Below are 10,353 nucleotides of genomic sequence, written 5' to 3' on the forward strand. Positions count from 1 at the left end.
GCCACCCAGGCACCCCTGGAGTGGCAGCCTTTTAAACACCATTAATGAAAGAAAAAGAGAATCACAGAGATGTTGATCCTAATATTATTTGAGACACCAATGCCAGGAACCACCTACCTCCAGACTTTTATACTGAGCTCGTTAAATATCTTCACTCTTAAACCGTTATTTGTCAGTGTGTGTGTGTGTGTGTGTGTGTGTGTGTGTGCACGCACGTGCGTGTGTGTATGGGGGGTGGTTCCGTTAGTTGCTGATAAAAACATTTCTAACTGATATACTATGGCTTTCTCTTAGGAGGGAGAAAACTTCCCAGTCCTCCCTGGACTTCTCAGGATATTTGCCAGACTGGGTCACATGCCTTTGCCTGCACCAACTGCCCTCAAGGGGAATAGAATTCCCCTCAGGCCAATGGGGTGACTCTTGAGGTATGGGGGTCAACTTTCCCTGAGACAAATGGATTCAAGGAAGAAAAGTGCTCGGTGTAGGGGGGAGATGTGGTACTTGTAGAAAGGAAGAGGTGAGGGGCGCCTGAGTGGCTCCGTTGGTTGAGCATCTGACTCTTGAATTAGGCTCAGGTCACGATCCCAGGGATTGAGCCCCACATCGGGCTCCACGCTGTGCATGAAACCTGCTTAAGAGCCCCTCTCCCCCACTTGCACTCTCTCTATATATAACATTTTAAAAGGTGGGGGGGGGGGCGCCTGGGTGGCTCAGTCGGTTGAGCGTCCAACTCTGGGTTTTGGCTCAGGTCAGGATCTCACAAATCGTGAGTCCCAGCCCTGCGTAGGGCTCCACGCTAACAGTGCGGATCCTGCTTGGGAGTCTCTGTCTCCCTCTGTCTCCTCCTCTCCCCTGCTCACACTCTATCTCTCTGTCTCAAAAATAAATAAACATTAAAAAAATAATGAAACAATAAAATAAACTAATAACAAAATAAGATAAAGAAAGGAAGAGGTGAGAAACGGCTGCTGGGGAGACAGCCAGCAGGGAGCCCCGCAGTGACCGAGTGCCCTACCTGTGGGCCAACAAGGTCATCAAAACCACTAATGGACGGTGACAAGAGCCACTCCTCTCTCGATCGGGTCCAAGGAATAGGTTTTTTCCCTTTAAGATAGAAATAAACTTGCTTTAATGAATGAATAGATGACACTACAGTATCAACTCCATGAGGGCAGGCGTATATTTTTCTTGCTTTCCACTTCAGCCCTAATCCCTAGCGATTGATAAGGAACCTTGAACAGGATAGAAACTTTCCACACAGACCTACAGACCTGCCTCCCATTTGACACTGATCCCCTGGTTTTGTGGTCACGATAACTCAGTCTGCTACCATCTGACCTAACTGTGCTAACGGCTGCTCCGTATTTCCCCATCTCGACTCCAGGGTCACAGCCGACCCTCATCTGGAGCTGGTGAACCCATTCTGATTCCCAGGAGTCATCACTTTCTTTCCAGGGCCTCCATATCCCCCCCCCCCCCACGCCTCTATCCTTGTTCAGCTCTCTGGCCCAATGTCTGAAGTCTCCACGTCCTTCCCCTTCAAAAAAACGAGAATGGCCTTTTGACCCTCGTCCACCTTCCAGCTTGTTTCCACCGCAAGTTTCCAAAGACCACGGGCAGTGACTCAGCATCTACTTCTCGGCAGCTGGGATATAATTAGTCCAGACCAAAGGACTTTATTTTAAGTAGCCAGGAGCTCATTTGCACACTCGCAAGCCACCTTGCACGGGCTCAGAGCCGGCTTCTCCCTGTCACGCGTGCACTCTTCTCTGCCACGTCCGAGAGGCACAGGGCCAGCGACCCGGAGCGCTTCCGTCTTCCCCTGTGGCCCCCGCCAGCGTCCCTCCCTCAGCTCCTGTGGCAGCTGGCTCCCTCTTTCTGTCCTCCTCTGGCTCCGAAAGGAGCTCGAGGTTCCTTTTGATCGTCCCCTTTGGCAGTGTTCTATTACAGTTCTTTATTTCCCCTGTTCTAAAAAGTAATATAAGCTCATTAGAGAAAATGTAGAAAATCCAACTAAGTAAGAAGATGAAGTGAGAAAAATAACTTTCTGCCCCATTGCCTACGCTCAAGCCTGGTTAACGTGTCAGAAGCCACTCTGACGGGTCTCGTTTACTTAAAAGCGCCTCCTTTTTAGAATCTCCTAACGCAACTAAGGGTGCGAGAAGAGAGCAAAAGAAGAGAGAAACGGAGAACTGCAAAAACAACCATAAAACAAGTAACAAAATGGCATTAAATACATCACTACAGAATTTCCTCTTATTTAAAAAAATTTTTTTTAATGTCTATTTATTTTTGAGAGAGAGACAGAGTGCAAGTGGGGGAGGGGCAGAGAGAGGGGGAGACACAGAATCGGAAGTCAGCACACAGCTGTCAGCACAGAGCCCGACGCGGGGCTCGAACTCACGGACCGCGAGATCGTGACCTGAGCCGAAGTCGGACGCTTAACCGACTAAGCCTACCAGGCGTCCCTAGAATTTCCTCTTAAATCTGAGCTCTAATTGGTCACATTTTGTGGGGCCTTCAAGAAAACAACTGAGTCAGTGCGAAGGTGCACAAGGGCTTAATTCACAGCACAAGAGGTGTGCTCCCTAGGAAGCCAGCATGAACAGGTAGAGGGGTGTGGGGACAAGGACGTTCCCGGAAGCAGCTTGTGCAAGCACAGAAAAGGTTTGAATAGACATGACCCTATTATTATGAAACTTCATTACAGGTGTTCTTTGGGGAGGAGGCAATGGAACTGCGGAAAGAGAGGAAAGTTTTCACTTTTTTTTTTACTGTACACACTTAGAGAAAGAGAATGATTTTTACAGAGATTCTTTCATTAATTTCTCCATTTCTGAAGTTTCTACATTTTCTACAGGAAATGTGTTATTAAAAATTTTTTAACGTTTATTTATTTTTGAGAGAAAGAGAGAGACAGAGCATGAACAGCAGAGGGGCAGAGAGAGAGGGAGACACAGAATCCGAGGCAGACTCCAGGCTCTGAGCCATCAGCACAGAGCCCGACGCGGGGCTTGAACCCACAAACCGCGAGATCGTGACCCGAGCTCAAGTCGGTCGCTCAACAGCCTGAGCCACCCAGGTGCCCCTTGTGTGTTACTTTTATAATCACAAAAATGTTAACATATGTGTTATGGGATAAACTGTGTGCCCCCAAAATTCATATGTTGAAATTCTAACCCCCAATACCTCAATGTGACTGTATTTGGAGACGGGGTTTTTAAAGAGGTGATTCAATTAACCTGAGGACATTAGGGTCTGTGCTAATCCAGTATGTCTGATGTCCTTATAAGAGGAGATGAGGACACACAGACACCCAGAAAGAAGACAACCATGTGCAAGCTAAGAAGGACCCTGTGGACACCTTGATCTTGGACTTCCGGAGCCCAGAACTGTAAGGAAATAAATGCCTGCTGTTTAAACCACCCAATCTACAGTTCTTTGTTAGGCAGCCTGGCACACTAAAACACCATGTAATTAAAAAGACACAGGCAAGCAGATACAAGCTCTTGGTATTTCAAGTTTTCACACTGAAACTTTTTGCTGGCCACGAGAAACCCAGGGGTTCGGGAAGGAATTTGTAACCCCCCTCCCCTGCTCTTTGCAGCTAGAACTTGAGCGCCAGCCTGTGGGGCAGGGGGTGAGCAGAGGATACGAGCCAAGGCCAGGCCTCTCTGCCCTAAGCTGCCGCCAGCCACCGCTTACACGAGGGAAGAACGAGGGGAGGAGTCAGAAGGGGTGGTTCTTGGCCAGAAACGTCTGCAAGGGAGCAGACAGTGCAGTGTCCAATCGGGTGGCCATGCGGGCCCAGCACGTGCTCTAGGTGGGTCCCTGGCCCTTTTGCAAACGGAATGAAAATAAGCAACCTCTCCCTGCAAAGATGCACACGCATAGATTTCGCACGCTCCTTCGGGGCTTTGTGTCCTCGCCACTCCCAACATTTGTGGGCCCTAAATTAAAAACCTCCGCTCCAGTTGCAAACGTAAAAAGTTAATTTACGGGACTGTGTCGGTAGGACTCTTGCAGGGCAAACACGACGCCCCCAGTAAGAGAGAAGACCGAACGGAAGGTAAAAGGACAGTCAGATATAACCTGGGAAGAAGCCAGGAACCTGCACAAACATTTCCACGAAGCAGAAGGGTGAAGGCTCCACGGGGCAATAAATGGGACTTTGCTGACAGCAGAGTCCAGACGGAGGAGCTGAAGCATCTCGTTGGGGCGACTGGGTGGCTCAGTCGGTTGGGCACCTGACTCTTGGTTTAGGCTCGGGTGGTGACCTCAGGGTTTGAGTTCAAGCCCCTCATCGGGCTCTGTGCTGACAGTGCTGAGGCTGCTTGGGATTCTCTCTCTCTCTTCCTCTATCCCTCCTGTGCTCTCTTCTCTCTCTCCAGATAGATAAATAAACTTAAAAAAAAAACAAAACCTTGTTGCATAATCGTGCCCAGGAGGGTCAGCCCCAACCAACTGGTGTGGCCTCAGAACTGTTTCTTCCTGAGCAGAGGCTCATCAGAGGGCAGAAAGATAGGTGGAACCGAGTGTTGGGTGCAGATGAACTTGGCCCGTATGACAAGAAAGTGAACATATGAACCTAAAGCACCAGGGTTTAGGGGGACCCGTTCAGGGACTCTTCTCTGCAGTTGGGGTCAGGCTCGGGGGTATTTGCCCGCTCTCTCCTACACTCTGGGTTGTTTTTTTTTTTTTTATGTTTATTTATTTATTGAGAGAGAGAGAGAAGGAGCAGGGAAGGGGCAGAGAGAGAGGGAGACACAGAATCGGAAGCAGGCTCCAGGCTCCGAGCTGTCAGCACAGAGCCGACATGGGGCTGGAACTCACGAACTGCGAGATCATGACCTGAGCCAAAGTCAGACGCTCAACCGACTGAGCCACCCAGGCGCCCCTCTCCTACACTCTTTGAACACCAGACAATAAAGTGGCAGAGAATGAAAACTTCTTGGCTGTACATTGAATTACTGGAAACAATAATTTGCAAGAATGGTCATTGCAGGGCTATTTATAATAGCGAAACATTGTCCTTGCATTGAGACTGCTGAAATGAATTACGATGTGTTGTTTCAGAGACTATAGAGGCTCCGGGCTGGCTCAGCCGGTAAAGCATACAACTCTTGATCTCAGGGTTGTGAGTTCAAGCCTCACGTTGGGCATAGAGTCTACTTAAAAAAAATAAATAAATAAAATAAGATGCTGGTTGTAGAAGATGGTGCAAACACCTCTTTCCCCTCCCAGTTCGAACTTTGGGGTCATTGTTCCTTTGAACTCTTCAAAGTGGACCTCACCTTGAGTGTGGGATGCAGGTAGCCGTGCCCAGCCCTTCCTGGCACTCACTGAAGTATGAGATGGCCACCCAGTTTTCACTCCACGTGGGTTCAAATCCCAGCGGGACCATCTACCGGGCAAGTTCTTTTTAGCTTCTCTTACCTTCAGTTTCTCTTGTGTCAAACAGAGGTTAGCTATAGCAGGTGGAATTTTTCAAGGGAGCGGAGCCCTATAGTGGTGGCAGCATGGAGTGGTGGTTAGGAGACCAGATTCCGGACCCACGCTTGGCTGCGCTCGGTGATTCAGACCCCAGCTCAGACGTTTTCTTTTCGTGTTTAATTTTTCTCATCTGTAAAATGAGGATAACAAAAGCATGGTTATGGGGTGCCCGGGGGGGGGTGGGGCTCAGTCGGCTAGGCGTCTGACTCTTGATTTCAGCTCGGGTCATGATCTTACAGTTTGTGGGTTTGAGTCCCGTGTTGTGCTGACCCTGCTTGGGATTCTCTCTCTCTCTCTCTCTCTCTTTCTCTGCCCCTCCCCTGCTGAAGCATGGGCAAACAAGCTCTCTCTCTCTGTCTCTCTCTCTCTCTCTCTCAAAATAAACATTAAAAAAACCCCAAAAGCATATTGAATTAATATATCTAAAGTGCTTATATTTACCTTATTTTTTAAATTTTTATTCAAATTCTAGTTAACATACAGTGCAACATTGTTTTCAGTCCTTTTTCTTCAATGTTTATATTTGAGGGAGAGAGAGAGAACAAGTGGAGGAGGGGAAGAGAGAGGGGAACAGAAGATCAGAAGCGGGTTCTGTGCTGACGGCAGAGAGCCCGATGCGGGGCTGGAACTCACAGACCGTGAGATCATGACCTGAGCTGAAGTCGGACGCTCAACTGACTGAACCACCCAGGCTCCCCTAAAGTGCTTACATTTAGAATTAATGTGTCTAAACTACTCTAATAGAATTGCCATCAGGCACATGTACCTAGAGTGCATCTGAAATGTGGCTCATCCAAACTGAGGTGTGCACTAAGTGTAAATTCACGGCAGATTGTGAAGTCTTAATATGGAAGGAGAATGTAAAGTATCTCACCAATAATTATATGGGTTACATGTTGAAATAAAAATTTGTATCTGTTAGGTTAAATAGAATATATTTTATAATTAAGTTCACTACATATGTCTATTTTTTACTTTACTTAATAGGTTTTTATTTTATTTATTTTGCGACAGAAAATCCCAAGCAGGCTCTGCACTGTCAGCACAGAGCCCGACGTGGGGCTTGAACTCACGAACCCCGAGATCATGACCTGAACCGAAGTCAAAAGTCAGACGCTCAACTGACTGAGCCACCCAGGTGGCCCTATTTTTTCTTTTTACTTTTTAAAATGCAGGAGTTACTCATTTCTCCCTGGACTATCTCCCATGTTACATTAGGTATACATGTAATGCACTTGTGTTTGTTGGTATCTTATTTCCTTCTTCTTTCTCTTCCCCTCCTCCTCCTCCTCCTCCCCCTCCTCCCCCTCCATCGTTAATTTGGGAGACAGCATACACGAGTGTGTGTGGGGGGGAGCAGAGAGAGAGGGAGAGAGAGAGAGAGACAGGATCTCAAGCCGATTCCATGCTCGGTGCTTAGCACGGAGCCTGAGGTAGGGCTGAATCCCACCACTCTGGGATCATGACCTGAGCCGAAATCAAGAGTCGGCCACTCGGCCAACTGAGCACCCAGGCACCATTCTGTTTGTTAATATCTGTATTTTAATAAATATTCTGTATTTTAATAAGCAAATAAAATACAGCGCAGCTCCTAGAATATTCACAATTATGTATGTGGCTGGCACTGTCGTGTTTACTAGAGGGTGCTGGCATGTAGGAAGAGTAACTAACTACTATCAGCATCGAGTGCCTGGCACACGGGAAGTGCTTATCTGGTGGCAGTTTTTGTCCCGAAGGCTCCTGGCTGTGCCCTCTCTGGGCTCTGCACGCAGATCTATGCCTAGAAAGCATCGTCTGGTTCCCCGCCTGCCTTGTCATTCTTTTTTTTTTATTTTTTTTTTTAAATTTTTTTTTTTCAAGGTTTATTTATTTTTGGGACAGAGAGAGACAGAGCATGAACGGGGGAGGGGCAGAGAGAGAGGGAGACACAGAATCGGAAACAGGCTCCAGGCTCTGAGCCATCAGCCCAGAGCCCGACGCGGGGCTCGAACTCACGCGAGATCACGCGAGATCTCGCGAGATCGTGACCTGGCTGAAGCCGGACGCTTAACCGACTGCGCCACCCAGGCGCCCCGCTGCCTTGTCATTCTTATTCAACCACAGCAAGAGCTCCTGGCCTTGCCTTTCATCTTCCCCAGCTCCGAGGCCTCCTTAGACGCATCACACACATGTGCACCTACGTGTACACGCACGCGTGCGCGCACACACACGCAGGGTTTCTGTGCAGAGGCAAAGTTTCTCAACATCCAGTCCTCCAACCCCTCCTGTCTCCCGGTGGCTCTGGACCCCAAGCACCTCCGTTCCACTGAGGTCACCATACCTCGGCTTGGCGAGCGGTCCTTGCTGTCATCCTCTGTTTTCTCCTCGGGCCCGCACATCTGAGGCTTGAGACGGAGTGGCTCGGGGAGGGGCTGTCGGCAGGCTGCCAAGAGGCTGCCCAAAGCGGCCTTTACTCTGACAAATTCACTCCTGGGACCCCGGGGTCGAGCCTCAGCCTGGCAGCTGGTGGAGAGGAGCTCTGAGTCTCAGCTGCGGGCTTGGACTCCTCAATGTCTCAGGAGACCAGCGTATACAGCAGATGGCATGTTTTCCATGCATTTAGCAGGGTGAGAACAGTTTTGTTTAGGAAAACATCTTGATGAGCCACTTTGGTCGAGGAAGGGGAGGGCGGTGCCCGGGACATGGTTGAAGGGACGTGGTTAAATAAATACATGAGGGACTCAACGGCTTTACCAGCGTCATAACGGGAGCTTAGGGAAAAGGGACCCCAAGGAGAGAGAAGACAGGGAAGGTCAGAGAAATGAAATGAAGTGGGTGGGGGCACAAAACAAGATGGCAGGAGCCACAGCCTGGCATGAATTCCAGTGAGAAATTTCCAGTGGCAGGGACACCGAAGGACAGATGGACTTCCTTATTTGTTTATTTTTCAGCAGGCTCCACACCCAGTGTGGAGACTGAGCTCAGGACGCTGAGCTCAAGAGTCACATGCTTATCCACCGAGCCAGCTGGGAATCCCCAAAGGATTTTTTGTTTGTTTGTTTAATTGTGGTAGGGGTACCTGGGTGGCTCAATCGGTTAAGCATCCGGCTCTTAGTTTCCACTCAGGTCGTGATCTCATGGTTCATAGGTTCGAGCCCCAAGTTGGCTGGGGATTCTCTCTCTCTCTCTATCCCTCCCCTACTCAGGCTCTCTCTCTCTCCCTCTCCTAAATAAACTTCAAAAAATTGTGGTAAAATACACATAACAAAATTTACCATCTTAATCATTTCTAGGTGTGTGCTTCGGGGACCTTAGGTACATTCTCCTTATTGTGCATCCATTACCACCATCCTTCTCTAGAACTTTCTTCATCTCCCAAATTGAAACTCTGTATGCATTAAACACTAACTGCTCATTTTCTCCCCCCCCCCCCCCCAGCTGCTGACAACTACCATTCTACTTTCTGTCTCTATGAATTTGACAACTCTGGGCACGTCATGTAAGTGGAATCATACGGTATTTGTCCCTTGGTATCTGGTTCATTTCACCTAGCATAATGTCCTGAAGGTTCACCTATATTGTAGCAGATGCCCACGTTGCCTTCCTTTTTGAGGCTGAATAATATTCCATCGTATGTTTATACCGCCTTCTGTGTATCCGTTCATCCGTTGGTAGACACTGGATGCTTCCACCTTTCGGCTATTGGGAACAATGCTACTGTGAACAGCGTCCGAACATCTCTTTGAAACCCTGCTTCAACTCCTTTAGGTATTCAGCCGAAAGTGCAACTGCTCAACCATATGATAATTCACCGTTTTACATTCCCACCAACAGGACACGAAGACTCTAGTTTCTGTATATCCTTGCCAACATTTGTTATTTTCTGTTTTTTGTCTTCCTCTTTTTTTTTTTTTTTTTTGGTAATTTTCTTTTTTATTTTAAGTTTACTTACTTTGAGAGAGAGAAAGAGAGAGAGAAAGAGCAAGTGTGAGCAGGGGCAGGGGAGGGGCAGAGAGAGAGAGAGAATGAGAGAGAATCCCAAGAAGGCACCGTCAGCGCAGAGCCCGACGTGGGACTTGAACTCATGAACCTTGAGATCATGACCTGAGCTGAAATCAAGAGCTGGACGATTAACCGACTGAGCCCCCCCCCCCCCCAGGCGCCCCTGTCTTCTTCTAATTGTAGCCACTCTAATGACTGTGAAGTGCTATCTCACGGTGGCATTTCCCCAGGGACTACTTACGTTGATCAACTTTTTCTTTGCTTATTAGCCACTTATAGATCATTTTTAAAGGGTGAAGGGGAGCGGGAGGTACAGGCTTCCACTTACAGGATGAGCTGGTCATGGGAGGGAAGATACAGCACAGGGAATACTGTCAGTGGTATTGTAGCAGTGCTGTGTGGGGACGGGTGACAGCTACACTTGTGGTGAGCACGACATCATGTACGGAGCCACTGAATCACTATGTCGTACACCTGAAACTAATGTAATATTGTTACGTTGTGTGTCTATACTTCAATTTCAACAAGGAACAAAAATCGTCTTTGGAGAACTGTCTATTCAAGTCCTTTGCCCATTTTTTAACCGGTTGTTTGTTGTCCCACTGTTGAATTGTAGAAGTTATTTCTGTTCCCTGGTTATTAACCCCATATCAGATCTCTGATCTCTAGATATTTTATTCCATTCTGTGAGGTGCCTTTTCATTCTGTTAATTGTTTCCTTTAGTGCACAGATTTTAATTGTGATGTAATCTGATTTATCTATTTTTCCTTTTGTGTCCTGTCATGTCCAAGAAATCACTACCAAATCCAATGTCATGAACCTTCTCTGCTATGTTTGTTTTACGAGTTTTATAGTAGTTTTTGGTGCCTGGGTGGCTC

At 47.9% G+C, this 10,353-nt stretch overlaps 1 long non-coding RNA gene across 1 annotated transcript in view; it reads right to left on the reverse strand.

Moving 5' to 3' along the window:
- The window catches only part of LOC121042378 (uncharacterized), a 20,373-nt gene extending 11,822 nt beyond the window's left edge, over positions 1–8,551 (reverse strand). The window contains exons 1-2 of the long non-coding RNA XR_005796147.1: positions 7,814–8,551; positions 5,437–5,623 (exon numbers count right to left, since the gene is read on the reverse strand). This is a non-coding gene — a long non-coding RNA (uncharacterized LOC121042378). The remainder of the gene's footprint in view (positions 1–5,436; positions 5,624–7,813) is intronic.
- Between the last annotated feature and the right edge of the window lie 1,802 nt (positions 8,552–10,353).

The sequence above is a fragment of the Herpailurus yagouaroundi genome, unplaced genomic scaffold (assembly GCF_014898765.1).
Source record: "Herpailurus yagouaroundi ecotype Mexico unplaced genomic scaffold, PumYag 185, whole genome shotgun sequence".
NCBI classification, from domain to species: domain Eukaryota; kingdom Metazoa; phylum Chordata; class Mammalia; order Carnivora; family Felidae; genus Herpailurus; species Herpailurus yagouaroundi.